Here is a 15118-nt window from a genome sequence, read left to right on the forward strand (position 1 = left end):
TTTTGATTAGTTCACATTCATGCGCCACAGTAGATGTTAACGCCCACTTAAAGTTGCGTGTATCTTGAGATTTGCATGCTGGTAATTATAGTCCAGAGGAACATTTTCTTGTTTTACCTTTAGTAGGTTCCAACTCTCTTGTGATAATAAAAGCATGTATTTCCTTTAGTAGGATTCAGAGTGTTTCGGCCAGCAAATATTGTCAGACTCGCTGCGCTGCTCAGGTTTGAACTTGGTTTCAACCACAGCCTCTTTAGGGTGTCAAGATGGTGCGTCTTGCCACGACGAGGGCCGCCGTGTAATTCATTTCATCCAAACGCCCAAAAGCTTCGCAGGACGCACTCGGCAGCAAGCCTTCCTTACGGCGTACCAATGACAGCTGGTCACCACACCCGGTTTGTTTTTTATTTGCCTGACGCGTTTCGAGACCTCACGTCTCTCATCAGAGGCAGCTTTCACAAATGAGTGGCAAATTGTTCCTTTTGATTAGTTCACATTCATGCGCCACAGTAGATGTTAACGCCCACTTAAAGTTGCGTGTATCTTGAGATTTGCATGCTGGTAATTATAGTCCAGAGGAACATTTTCTTGTTTTACCTTTAGTAGGTTCCAACTCTCTTGTGATAATAAAAGCATGTATTTCCTTTAGTAGGATTCGGAGTGTTTCGGCCAGCAAATATTGTCAGACTCGCTGCGCTGCTCAGGTTTGAACTTGGTTTCAACCACAGCCTCTTTAGGGTTTCAAGATGGTGCGTCTTGCCACGACGAGGGCCGCCGTGTAATTCATTTCATCCAAACGCCCAAAAGCTTCGCAGGACGCACTCGGCAGCAAGCCTTCCTTACGGTGTACCAATGACAGCTGGTCACCACACCCGGTTTGTTTTTTATTTGCCTTACGCGTTTCGAGACCTCACGTCTCTCATCAGAGGCAGCTTTCACAAATGAGTGGCAAATTGTTCCTTTTGATTAGTTCAAATTCATGCGCCACAGTAGATGTTAACGCCCACTTAAAGTTGCGTGTATCTTGAGATTTGCATGCTGGTAATTATAGTCCAGAGGAACATTTTCTTGTTTTACCTTTAGTAGGTTCCAACTCTCTTGTGATAATAAAAGCATGTATTTCCTTTAGTAGGATTCGGAGTGTTTCGGCCAGCAAATATTGTCAGACTCGCTGCGCTGCTCAGGTTTGAACTTGGTTTCAACCACAGCCTCTTTAGGGTTTCAAGATGGTGCGTCTTGCCACGACGAGGGCCGCCGTGTAATTCATTTCATCCAAACGCCCAAAAGCTTCGCAGGACGCACTCGGCAGCAAGCCTTCCTTACGGCGTACCAATGACAGCTGGTCACCACACCCGGTTTGTTTTTTATTTGCCTTACGCGTTTCGAGACCTCACGTCTCTCATCAGAGGCAGCTTTCACAAATGAGTGGCAAATTGTTCCTTTTGATTAGTTCACATTCATGCGCCACAGTAGATGTTAAAGCCCACTTAAAGTTGCGTGTATCTTGAGATTTGCATGCTGGTAATTATAGTCCAGAGGAACATTTTCTTGTTTTACCTTAGGAAGGTTCCAACTCTCTTGTGATAATAAAAGCATGTATTTCCTTTAGTAGGATTCGGAGTGTTTCGGCCAGCAAATATTGTCAGACTCGCTGCGCTGCTCAGGTTTGAACTTGGTTTCAACCACAGCCTCTTTAGGGTTTCAAGATGGTGCGTCTTGCCACGACGAGGGCCGCCGTGTAATTCATTTCATCCAAACGCCCAAAAGCTTCGCAGGACGCACTCGGCAGCAAGCCTTCCTTACGGCGTACCAATGACAGCTGGTCACCACACCCGGTTTGTTTTTTATTTGCCTTACGCGTTTCGAGACCTCACGTCTCTCATCAGAGGCAGCTTTCACAAATGAGTGGCAAATTGTTCCTTTTGATTAGTTCACATTCATGCGCCACAGTAGATGTTAACGCCCACTTAAAGTTGCGTGTATCTTGAGATTTGCATGCTGGTAATTATAGTCCAGAGGAACATTTTCTTGTTTTACCTTTAGTAGGTCCCAACTCTCTTGTGATAATAAAAGCATGTATTTCCTTTAGTAGGATTCGGAGTGTTTCGGCCAGCAAATATTGTCAGACTCGCTGCGCTGCTCAGGTTTGAACTTGGTTTCAACCACAGCCTCTTTAGGGTTTCAAGATGGTGCGTCTTGCCACGACGAGGGCCGCCGTGTAATTCATTTCATCCAAACGCCCAAAAGCTTCGCAGGACGCACTCGGCAGCAAGCCTTCCTTACGGCGTACCAATGACAGCTGGTCACCACACCCGGTTTGCTGAGGCCATTGAAATGCAAATTTTAGACACGGGGGCCTTCCCGTGCAGGATGCACCGGCTCAGACACCGAGCGGCTAAGGCAAAGGAACTTCTCCATTCTGTCAGCACAGCGCGTTGTATATCAAATGACTCGCTTTCACAAATCGGATCCTACTAAGGAAAAAACATTATCTCCAAGATCTGCTTTAGTTGAACAAACAATGCAGCGCAAAGAACTACAGAGACCAGCATGCTGTGTGGATCAATTAAAAATCATGTTAGTCCCACATATGGAAATTAACAAATGAGCATGCGTCAAAGAAGCGCGTTTCAACTAAATGCAGGAGAACGCCTCTGATGAAGTGGTAATTGGACCACAGAAACGCGTCAGGCGAACGTAACTACCCGGATGATGGCGAGAGATGTTAAATGACCCTTGAGGTAACGCACTGTTGAGTGCACCCTGAAAAGCTGAGCCCATTGAAATGCAAATATATATATATATATATATATATATATATATATATATATATATATATATATATATATCTGTATGCATATAAGTATATGTATGCATGAATTTATGTTTGTATTTATATAGATATACAGATGATATATGTTTATATATGTATGTATATATATATATTCACTGAAAAAACCATAGGTTATAGACCATATATAGTTAGGAATTAGCATTTACAAAACCTTGAAAATTCACTGAAAAAACCATAGGTTATAGACCATATATAGTTAGGAATTCGCATTTACAAAACCTTATTTTACTCACACAAAACCATTGAAATTCCATATATAGTTAGTTGCACTAACTATATATCGCGCACCCGCAATCCACTGCTGATGATGTCACATATTACATCATTCATGACATGGTCAGTGACATCACTGATGACATCACTGATGACATCACTGATGACAACATCCAGTGACTGTATGTTTCTGTAAAGTTAAAATATGTCTTACATATTGAAGAATGAGTGGATGTATAAGTGTCTGGATGAAGGATTTAGTAGGTGCATGACTGACTGTATGAGTGAGTGATTAAATGTGTCTCACTGAGTGCATGGGTTAGTGACTAAACTGTCTTAATTTGTGCATCATTATGTCTGTTGTTCTGTAAACTGTTGCATGTGTTGATAAGTAGCTATATGAGTAACTATATTGGGTTATTGATTGGTTGCCCAAGTATTTGTATGGGAGACTGAGTGTGTGTGTGGGTGGCTGGGAGGTGTATGACTCTGTGCATAGATGTGTGAGCAGTTGATTCACTAGATGTATGGTTTCAAAAGTGCATGTGGAAACAGCTGTATGGGCGGTTGACTGTGTGCATGAGTGTATTGGTGAGTGAATGGATATCTCAGTGCTACGTGTCAAAGTAAGTACATATGTAAAACACAGTACATGTGAGAGTTGACATATATAAATAACTGTGCATAAGAGCCAGTGAATGTGTGAGTGGCTGTATGGATCATTGTGAACTTGTATCAGGGATTGTATAAGAGAGTAAATATGTGTTAGTATATGTTTGAATAAGTAAAGTTTGTACAACTGTATAGTTGAGGAAATGGAGGTGTGATTGATTCTTTGCATGACTGACTAGGTGTGTGAGTAACTCCATGGATGAGTGACAGTCTGTGAGTGTCTGTTTACACTGATTGTATCTAAGGTTATATTAGAGTCAGAAGAGGTTCATCGTATTATCACATGAATGATATCATCAGTGATGTGATCAGTAATGTCAAATGAGATGTCATCAGTGATGTCATCGGTGATATCATTTGAGATGTCATCAGTGATGCCATTTGAGATGTCATCAGTGATGTCATCAGTGATGTCACTGACGATGTCATGAATGATGTAATATGTGACATCATCAGCAGTGGATTGCGGGTGCGCGATATATAGTTAGTGCAACTAACTATATATGGAATTTCAATGGTTTTGTGTGAGTAAAATAAGGTTTTGTAAATGCGAATTCCTAACTATATATGGTCTATAACCTATGTTTTTTTCAGTGAATATATATATATATATATATATATATATATATATATATATATATATATAAATGGCCGGCAGCAATTCATACCCGGACAACGTCGGGACGGGCTACTAGTATATATATATACTAGTAGCCCGTCCCGACGTTGTCCAGGTATGAATTGCTGCCGGCCATTAGTATATTGTTTTGTAGGATTTCGTTTTGATAGCATTTCTTATCTGTGACAGGCCTGTGAGACGCTTCGATTCACAGTGCACTGTTGATGCACTTAAGAGTGCGCGTTCAGTAGTGTGTGAACTCGAGTTTCCCTACTTATTTTTCCTTGCAATATTATATAGCGCGAACTCGACAACATGGCATGAGCACAATTTACATTACAGAAGAACACATTCATTTGTGGTAGGCACGGGGGGACATCGCGATTTGCCTGGAATCACAGGATGTTGAGCTGATGCCGAGATTCTAACGTAGCTCCCCAGCTCTAAAGTTCGCAATTCTAGATCTTGTGGCGGGAGGTGTGTCTAAAAGTGTATGTCGGTGCTGGCCATCAATGAGAGAGACCTGTGCATTTTTCAAATCAGTGGTGAAAAAATGTGAGTATGTTTCTGGAGATGTGGGCCGACGTGCCATCAATGTACTTACCGGGGGAGGGTAAACACCCATTATTCCGCAACTTTCTTTCCGCATACCATCACTCCGCATACTTTCATTACGAAAGTACCATGACTCCGCAATGCCATTATAATGCATGGCATTACATTTTATATGCTTTTACCACGCATACATTTACAACAAAATTCGTTGTAAATGCATGAATGGTAAAAGCATGCTTTGTATTTATTTTTTTTTATTTTTTTTGTGAACCTTTATTAGTAGTACAAGCATTTACAAGTATGGGCCTACAACCAACCCGGCCGGCCGCTAAGCAGAGCAAGAGTACAGCAAGCAATATGAAAGTTATAGCAGTTCGAAATCCGGGGTCATAAAAATACCAGGGCAGATCTTGTAATCCGGTGCACAAACTTGAATCAGGATTTGTGAGGTTCATTTTCAAATAAGGAACTAAAAAAGGGTGTCTCACAGTCGTACACAGTCCCACAATACTGCACACGAATCAGGATATCTACAAACAGTATAGATACGAAGGAAATATCGGGGGTAGGATACACAGAACAGGAGAAATGCAGGCACAATCCCGGCACGTAGCGAGTCTAAACCCCACCCCTCAAAACTAAACAGATTGCAGAGACCACGAACGACGACGACACTAAAAAGAGAAGAGAGACTAAAGGGCCATAGAAACAAATACCAAACAAACACCCACCCCCCAACCCCCAATCCCCCACACTGCACACCCGCAGAAGGCCATGGCCTACCCCCCCACAGCGTGCCTGTCGCCCTAATAGAGACCCGAAATATAGAAAGAGAGAGAAAAGAGAGAAAAAGAATAGATAAGCGGAGGAGGGCCCTCGATCTTGCTGCCCGACCCCGCCCTTCGCCCCTACGCCCAGGAAAATCCCAGAAACGAATTAGTACAGTAATGAGGAACATCAAGTCCCAGCCACAACAGTGATGAAATCCTGGTCAAACATACCCACTACACCGTCTGTCAACAATAAAACCAATAGATTGTGAACCACATCATCCCTGACCCTGTCTGGCAATGGTACCGCCAGAAGTCCACTCGTCAATCGGTTCACAGAACAGCCCGGAAGGTCCAAACGATCTGGACAGGTCAGGTCGGAGCATAGCCATAGAAAAGTACAGCATCCCAAACCCATCCAAATATCGGCAGCGAAGATCCGGTAGTATCAACGTCGTCCCCAAGAACCTCCGAAAGTTCACAAACAGTAGTACCATCCAGGAAAGGAGAGTCACACAGTCCGGCAATCGCCACAACATAGCTGGGACAGTCCAATAAGGAAAATAGCATTTTATCTCCAGCCGCCAGTTGAACATGTGTCCCGAGGAGACATCCACTTGTAGATCCATGTCGGCTCGAGCGGTCACGGGAACCGGGTCTTCCAGTGGCTCCCGGTACCCGGGCAGAACTGGGACTCCATCCATGGACATAGCTGCGGGTTCGTCTGCAGTCCCATGGGATCGGACTGTATCTGTTAGAGACGGCGAGACAGCGATGGCGGCCATTCTTCTACCCAGGTCCTGAGCATGCCAAATCAGGGACTCGTGCAAAACCGTTAGGGCAGCCAATACGTCCTTGGATGTGGGCTCCTGCGTGCGTTGCAAGCATTCTGGCCCCCTCCGTGAGACAACTGTCCGACATGGACATGGACCGCAGAGGGGGGCACCAGCCGCCATGTTAGTCAATTTGGCCCCGTCCCTCTTCACCTCACTCAGGGACCAGGCACCAATGCGGGGCGCCACGGAACAGACCACCGGGGCTCAAAACAGTGGGGCAGGCTCCCCAAAGGAGAGTCACCAAAAGGCTAAAATCCCTGCCGCACCCCGGGAGTCGCCCGCCTATATCGGGGGCAATCCTTGGTTATGCCCGGGCAAAGAGTTTGGGGAGGGGGCAGGAGTCATGCGCCCCCTCTGACCCTGCTTCGCCACATTGCCCCTCAAGGGTCACCGTCAAGTGGACCGGGCCTTTGCCGCTATCAGCGGCCCTTCAAGTCAACGGCACCCTCCGGCCGGCTCCGCACCGCCACCCGCGGCCGTTGTTGTTGCAGTCGCGGCCGGATGCACGTCCAGGTCAACGCCCCGGTCTCTTCACCACGTGGGCCGCAGAGCAGTCGGGGACAGTTCTCAGGGCCTACCGCACGCAGGAGCCTCAGGAGCAGACGGTAAGTGCTCGTTATTCTTCTCCTACTAAAGTATGCCTCCGTAGCTCAGGATAAACGCCAGGATATACGTGTGGGGCGAAAGGGTTCACGGAGCCGAGTGACTATGCCGGCCATTTCGGATGCCCGCTTGGCTCCTCTCCCCCAGCATGCTTTTTTTTAAATGTTTGGATAAGGTAAGTATGGGTATAGGGGTATATGTTTTGGGGTACTGAGGTATATGTTGGGGTGTTTGGGTATTTTAAGGGTTCAGATATAGTTTTGGGTTATGGGGTACAGGGGTAGTTTTAGGGTTTAGGGAAAGGTATGGGTTTTGGGGTATAGGGGTATTTTTAGGGTTCAGGGGTAGGTTTGGGTTTTGGGGTACAGGGGTATTTTAAGGGCTCAGGGCTAGGTTTGGATTTTGGTGAACAGGTCTATTTTTAGGGTTCAGGGCTAGGTTTGGATTTTGGGGTATATGGGTATTTTTAGGGTTCAGGGGTAGGTTTGGGTTTTGGGGTACAGGGTTATTTCAAGGGCTCAGGGCTAGGTTTGGGTTTGGGGTACAGGTGTATTTTTAGGGTTCAGGGCTAGGTTTTGGTTTTGGGGTACAGGGGTATTTTAGGGTTCAGGGGTAGTTTTGGGGTACAGGGTTATTTTTATGGTTCAGGGCTAGGTTTGGGTTTTGGGGTACAGGGGTATATTTAGGGTTCAGGGGTATGTTTGGGTTTTGGGGTACAGGGGTATTTTAAGGGTTCAGGGCTAGGTTTGGGCTTTGGGGTACAGGGGTATTTTTAGGGTTCAGGGGTAGGTTTGGGTTTTGGAGTACAGGGGTATTTATAGGGTTCAGGGCTAGGTTTGGGTTTTGGGGTATAAGGGTATTTTTAGGGTTTAGGGATAGGTTTGGGTTTTGGGGTACAGGGTATATTTAAAGGGTTAAGATGGGTTAGTGTTTAAGGGTGTTGGGGCATTTGAAGGAGTAAGGGTGGGTTATGATTATGGGGTGCAGGGGTATTTAAAAGGAGCAGGGTGGACACCCGGAGCTGGAATGTACAGAATCTGGGAAGAAAAAACAATGCAATATTGGGCACAACACACGCTTTTTTCCCATAATCCCGCGCTCCGCACACGCCCACGCCCACAGCACACACCTACAGCACACGATATGAGACATGGCATGAAGGGCGGAACGTACCACACGCCCCCAGCGTTTGTCAAGCCCCCAGCACACGCCCACAGCACAACGCAGACACGCCCACAAGGGACTACTTTTCCGTCACGGTTCTTTTACCTTCTAAATGTATATGGTGGGCGTCTGCATAGCCTATGTCCTTCTGCTGCAACTGCCCTTTCCAATGCTGTATTGGGTGTTGTGATTGGTGCTGTGGTTACTGAGATTACTCACCTCAAAGTTTTGGGCTCTCTCTTTTTTATATTAGTATGGATATATATATATTGTAGTTTTACTCAAAACATCCAGTAAACAACGATAGAAGTATAGCGGACCCAAAAAGTTATTTGTGCCAGAAATATTTATTTTGAAACACCCTGCATCGCCACCATGACGCGTTTCAGTCCCACCTGGACCTTGATCACATGACGCGTTGCGTTAGCGGAAAGCCATTTTTAAAGTACCAGTGCAACATTATTTACAACAGCTGTGCAACAAATTCATGAATAGCAAAGACAGACTACGGCAGTTTTTTCAATGAGAACATGAATGGTAAAAAGTAAAATACATTCAAATATCTACAATTCTAAACAGTGTCTGCTTAAATGCATTAAAATGTATATCATCAACGCAAATAATTTATAAATATACCAAATATAAATATATAAATAAATAAGCATCTATGTACACATCTATATACAATAAAATATACAGTGCAATTATAGCAGGATCATATGGGGCACAGTCAGCTCGTTGGTAAAACGAAAATCATTAAATCAATGACACAAGCATAACCTCTTTTTAGGAGATGCCCAAGCGAGGAGATGCAATAAAACCACCTCTTGTTGCCGTTACTCCAGATAATTCACCATATCATAATCTCATAGTGTCAACAATTGATTTACCATTTATAGCCTGTCACACAGAGAAACTAAGATCAATCATAGTTTCCTAAAGAGAATCAAGCCCAAGTGGGCGTGCACAGCTGTTGATAAATGGGCTTTCCAAAGAGTCGAATAACCCTTGCACCTCATCACCAGCTGGGGATGAGCGATAGATTCTGTGTGGGGTGATAATAAACAATGAATATTGTGAATTAAAACCATTGTGCAGTAAATCTTAAAAGGCGCACATGATTGATACAAATTCATAATGTAATGGAAAAAGGATTCACTCATAGCCCCAATAGCAGCAAATGGAAAAATGGTAAGCATAAATACATGATTAGGGTAAAACAGTCATATAAAATACATTATTACGTCCTTTGAGACTTGAAAAATGGAAGGATGTACCCAAAACAAATAGCCCATTATAAACATGTATGTAAGTCTTCCGTCGTGTTAAAGCCTGACGGAGACTTGGTATTTAATTCCAGTATGTAGCGTGTTTCTAATAGGCGAAGCCCACTCTCATGGTTGCCACCTCTGCGCGATTGAGGTATATGATCAATTGCATAGTAACTAAGATGTTTAGGGTCACTAGCATGGGCTACCTCAAAGTGCCTCGCTACTGAATATGTCTGATCTTTGTTAGAGATCGCTCCGCTGTATATGTTGAAGAACTCTCTTGTGCACTGGCAGTTTTGTACTGCCTACATAGCGTAGTGCACAAGGACATTCTAAAACGTATACAACATGATCCATCTTACATGTGATTATTTTTTTGATACATACTGGATTGGGCAAGAACGGGGTAGTATATTCCTTTTTGTTCTTAGCAAACTTGCATGCCTTGCAAACTATGCATTTATAAAAGCCTTTCTGCGTGGATAGCCAATTGGTTGGAGATTTAATTTCAGGGCTATTCCTCACAAGGCAGTTGCCCATAGATCTGGCTTTTCTGAAGGTCAATAGCGGTGTACGGCTATGCTCTGCCAGGTTTGCACCTATTACTGGGTCATTCAAAATCAGGCCCCAATTTCGTTTTAAAATTCTCCTGATTTTTTTATGTTGCTGGTTATATGTTAGAATGACCCTAACTTTAGGTGTGCCATTGGTTATCTAACTCACCCTTGATTTTTTGGGAACAAGTGCCTGGTCTCTAGTGAGTGATTTAGTTTTATTAATTGCTTTATCAACAACAGATCTTGTGTAACCTCATGCTAAAAATCTTTTCTTGTTGTTCTCCAGCGCAATAAGGCATTCTGTGTCATTGCTGCATATGCGTTTCACCCGCAACATCTCCGCATAGGGAATACTCTGGTAAGATGCTGCGGGTGATGGCTAGATGCATGCAGCAATGAATTGCCTGCAGTGGGCTTACGATATAATCTAGTGGCAATGGCATCATTAGCAATGAACACCTCTACATCTAGAAAGACCACAGTTTGAGTACTCGTATACGCAGTGAACTGGAGGTTAAGATGGTTATCATTTAATTGCTCAACAAACTGTTTGGCCAAGGGTTGAGGACCCTTCCAAATAATAAAAAGGTTGTCAATAAACCTAAGCCAAAGGGGTATATGGTTTTCAAGAGTGTGCTTGAATTGGCCCCTGAGGACCTGCTCCTCCCACAGTCCCATAAGAAAACAAGCATAACTGGGGGAAAAGCAGGCCCCCATGGCAACTCCCCTAGTCTGCTGGTAAATGTTGTTGTTGAAAGTAAAAAAGTCTTGTTCCAAACACATAGTGACCATGTTACTGAGCATATTATTATGCATATCTAGGCATGCTGGTCTGCGATTGAGGTAATGTTGGACTGCTTTAATGCTGTCCCTGTGGCAAATGGAAGTATACAATGAAGTGACATCCATGGTGATTAATATTGAATCATCACTCCACTAAATCCCATGAATCTTCCTTAAAAAATCAGAAGTATCTTGAATGTAAGACGGCAAGCTTATGACCCATTCCTGCAAAAAGTAGTCTATATATTTAGACGTATTTTCCATAATACTACCTATTGCTGAAATTATGGGTCTACCCGGCGGCTTTAACCTGTTTTTATGTACTTTAGGTAAAAAATACAGTGAAGGAATACTGGGATGATCATTTTTTTTTAAAACGATATTCTTCACAAATTAAGCCGCCACTCCTCCAAGAAATAAGTTTGCCATAGAAATCATTCCATGAGGCTTTAACCATATGCATATTACTTAGTTTGTAACATATATATATATATATATATATATATATATATATATATATATATATATATATATATATATATATATATATATATATATATATATATATATATTCACTGAAAAAACCATAGGTTATAGACCATATATAGTTAGGAATTCGCATTTACAAAACCTTATTTTACTCACACAAAACCATTGAAATTCCATATATAGTTAGTTGCACTAACTATATATCGCGCACCCGCAATCCACTGCTGATGATGTCACATATTACATCATTCATGACATGGTCAGTGACATCACTGATGACATCACTGATGACATCTCAAATGACATCACTGATGACATCTCAAATGACATCACTGATGACATCACTGATGACATCTCATTTGACATTACTGATCACATCACTGATGATATCATTCATGTGATAATACGATGAACCTCTTCAGACTCTAATATAACCTTAGATACAATCAGTGTAAACAGACACTCACAGACTGTCACTCATCCATGGAGTTACTCACACACCTAGTCAGTCATGCAAAGAATCAATCACACCTCCATTTCCTCAACTATACAGTTATACAAACTTTACTTATTCAAACATATACTAACACATATTTACTCTCTTATACAATCCCTGATACAAGTTCACAATGATCCATACAGCCACTCACACATTCACTGGCTCTTATGCACAGTTATTTATATATGTCAACTCTCACATGTACTGTGTTTTACATATGTACTTACTTTGACATGTAGCACTGAGATATCCATTCACTCACCAATACACTCATGCACACAGTCAACCGCCCATACAGCTGTTTCCACATGCACTTTTGAAACCATACATCTAGTGAATCAACTGCTCACACATCTATGCACAGAGTCATACACCTCCCAGCCACCCACACACACACTCAGTCTCCCATACAAATACTTGGGCAACCAATCAATAACCCATATAGTTACTCATATAGCTACTTATCAACACATGTAACGGTTTACAGAACAACAGACATAATGATGCACAAATTAAGACAGTTTAGTCACTAACCCATGCACTCAGTGAGATACATTTAATCACTCACTCATACAGTCAGTCATGCACCTACTAAATCCTTCATCCAGACACTTATACATCCACTCATTCTTCAATATGTAAGACATATTTTAACTTTACAGAAACATACAGTCACTGGATGTTGTCATCAGTGATGTCATCAGTGATGTCATTTGAGATGTCATCAGTGATGTCATCAGTGATGTCACTGACCATGTCATGAATGATGTAATATGTGACATCATCAGCAGTGGATTGCGGGTGCGCGATATATAGTTAGTGCAACTAACTATATATGGAATTTCAATGGTTTTGTGTGAGTAAAATAAGGTTTTGTAAATGCGAATTCCTAACTATATATGGTCTATAACCTATGGTTTTTTCAGTGAATTTTCAAGGTTTTGTAAATGCTAATTCCTAACTATATATGGTCTATAACCTATGGTTTTTTCAGTGAATTATCAAGGTTTTGTAAATGCTAATTCCTAACTATATATGGTCTATAGCCTATGGTTTTTTCAGTGAATATATATATATACATACATATATAAACATATATCATCTGTATATCTATATAAATACAAACATAAATTCATGCATACATATACTTATATGCATACAGATGCATGTTATTTACATGAAAGTTGAAAAAACACTAATAAAAGCAAAGCTAAAAAGCCACCTCATTACAAACAGAATGGCTTTAACTTAAACGAGGGCGAGATCTATTGCATTTTCAATGCTTGTTTACTTTGGTTCCATCAAGAAGGCATTCAGATGTGTCACACATTTGCCATAAATTCTGAATGTTAGCACTCTAGTTGCACATTAGATCACTGTAGTAAAGCTACTGCTCACCAGGGACGTCTGCTGCTGGTATTCAAAGTGCATGTTTCAGTCTGCATGTCAGAATTTTTTTAATGAAATAGAAGAGGATTTGAGAAGTCACTCAAAATGATCCCTAATTTTTCTTTCTGAAGCACTAATCATACTTTCTATGGCAAAATTAACCCCCTCATGTTGTTCCTTTTTAAATTGAGTGTTTTCAGACTTACCACTTCATTCCAATCAAGATGGACTGTTAGCGCTCTAGTTGTTCTTTAGAACACTCTGGGACATTCTGTCATTGGGCTATACTTGGGGTACATCTGGGTTATATTTGGGCTACATTTAGGCTCTTTTGTCTCTGGTGGCCATCTTGGGAGACTGTATGTCAGAATTGTTTAATGAAATTTAAGAGGGTTTGAGAAGTCACTCAAAATGTGCCCTAATTTTTCTTTCTGCAGCACTAATCATAATTCATATGGCAAAATATACCCCCTCATTTTGTTCCTTTTTAAATTAAATGTTTTAAGAGTTACCACTTTATTCCAATCAAGATGGCTTCAGGTGTGCCATACCTTTGTAATAAGTAGGACTGTTAGCGCTCTAGTTGTTCTTTAGAACACTCTGGGACATTCTGTCATTGGGCTATACTTGGGCTACATCTGGGTGATATTTGGGCTACATTTGGGCTCTTTTGTCTATGGTGGCCATTTTGGGAGACTGCATGTCAGAATGTTTTAATGAAACAGAAAAGGATTTGAGAAGTCACTCAAAATGTGCCCTAATTTTTCATTCAGCAGCACTAATCATACTTTCTATGGCAAAATATACCCCCTCATGTTGTTTCTTTTTAAATTAAATGTTTTAAGAGTTACCACTTTATTCCAATCAAGATGGCTTCAGGTGTGCCATACCTTTGTAATAAGTAGGACTGTTAGCGCTCTAGTTGTTCTTTAGAACACTCTAGGAGGCTGCAGTAGAACACAAAGGAATCAACTGACAGTCTCTGTCCTTGTTGGATGTACATGTTTTACTGAGAATGTCAGACTTCATTTTCACACGACTGAGAAAGATAATGTGAATTTACAGAAAATATGCTTTCAGTTTAGCTTATAGATCCCCTTCCAAACCACTGTGGGAAAATCATGAGATATTAGTTTTCTTTCAAACAATATTCATGATATCACAGCAGAAGGTTTTTTCACATGGTAAAATCACCTTAGAACCCACCACAATTCCTAAAACGAGTATGGTACCATCAACAAAAGATTTATAATGTAACTAAAGTCCTAAAACCCTCTATTAACTACAATGCTTTTTAATGAGGTGCTATCATGTATATTGGTCCCAAGATGGCTGCCAACACTTCTTGGATGAAGTGCTGACAGCCAATAAGATCAGATGTGTGGTTAGGCTCCGCCCAGATATATATCTTTTTTTGAACCTAAATTACTCAAAATCCACTGGAGCACATATATTGAGACCTAGCAAAGGCACATCGGGCTAACAGTCCCTACAATTTTGCCAAGTTTCGTGCAAATCCATTCAGCCGTTCGAGCTAAAAGTGAGGCCAACCGCCCTATGGAAATTAACATGGGAAAAAAGCGTTTTGGGACCCCCCTTTTTTCTCGGCCCCCTTGATGAAACCCCCCAAATTGTCAGGGGCTGCTCAGAAACAAAATGTTCCATTTTCCTGAAAATTTCAGCCAATTACGTCCACAAACGCCAAAGTTATTAGACATAGAATTTTCAAAAATCCCATAGAGAAAAAATCCTAACTATATATACCTACTGGCGACCGCCAGGATAGAATTCTGTTTCCAGGTTGAACCCACAGAAAACCCACAGAAAATACGGACCACCACACG

Source organism: Lissotriton vulgaris, unplaced genomic scaffold (genome assembly GCF_964263255.1).
Source record: "Lissotriton vulgaris unplaced genomic scaffold, aLisVul1.2 SCAFFOLD_260, whole genome shotgun sequence".
Classification (NCBI taxonomy): Eukaryota; Metazoa; Chordata; class Amphibia; order Caudata; family Salamandridae; genus Lissotriton; species Lissotriton vulgaris.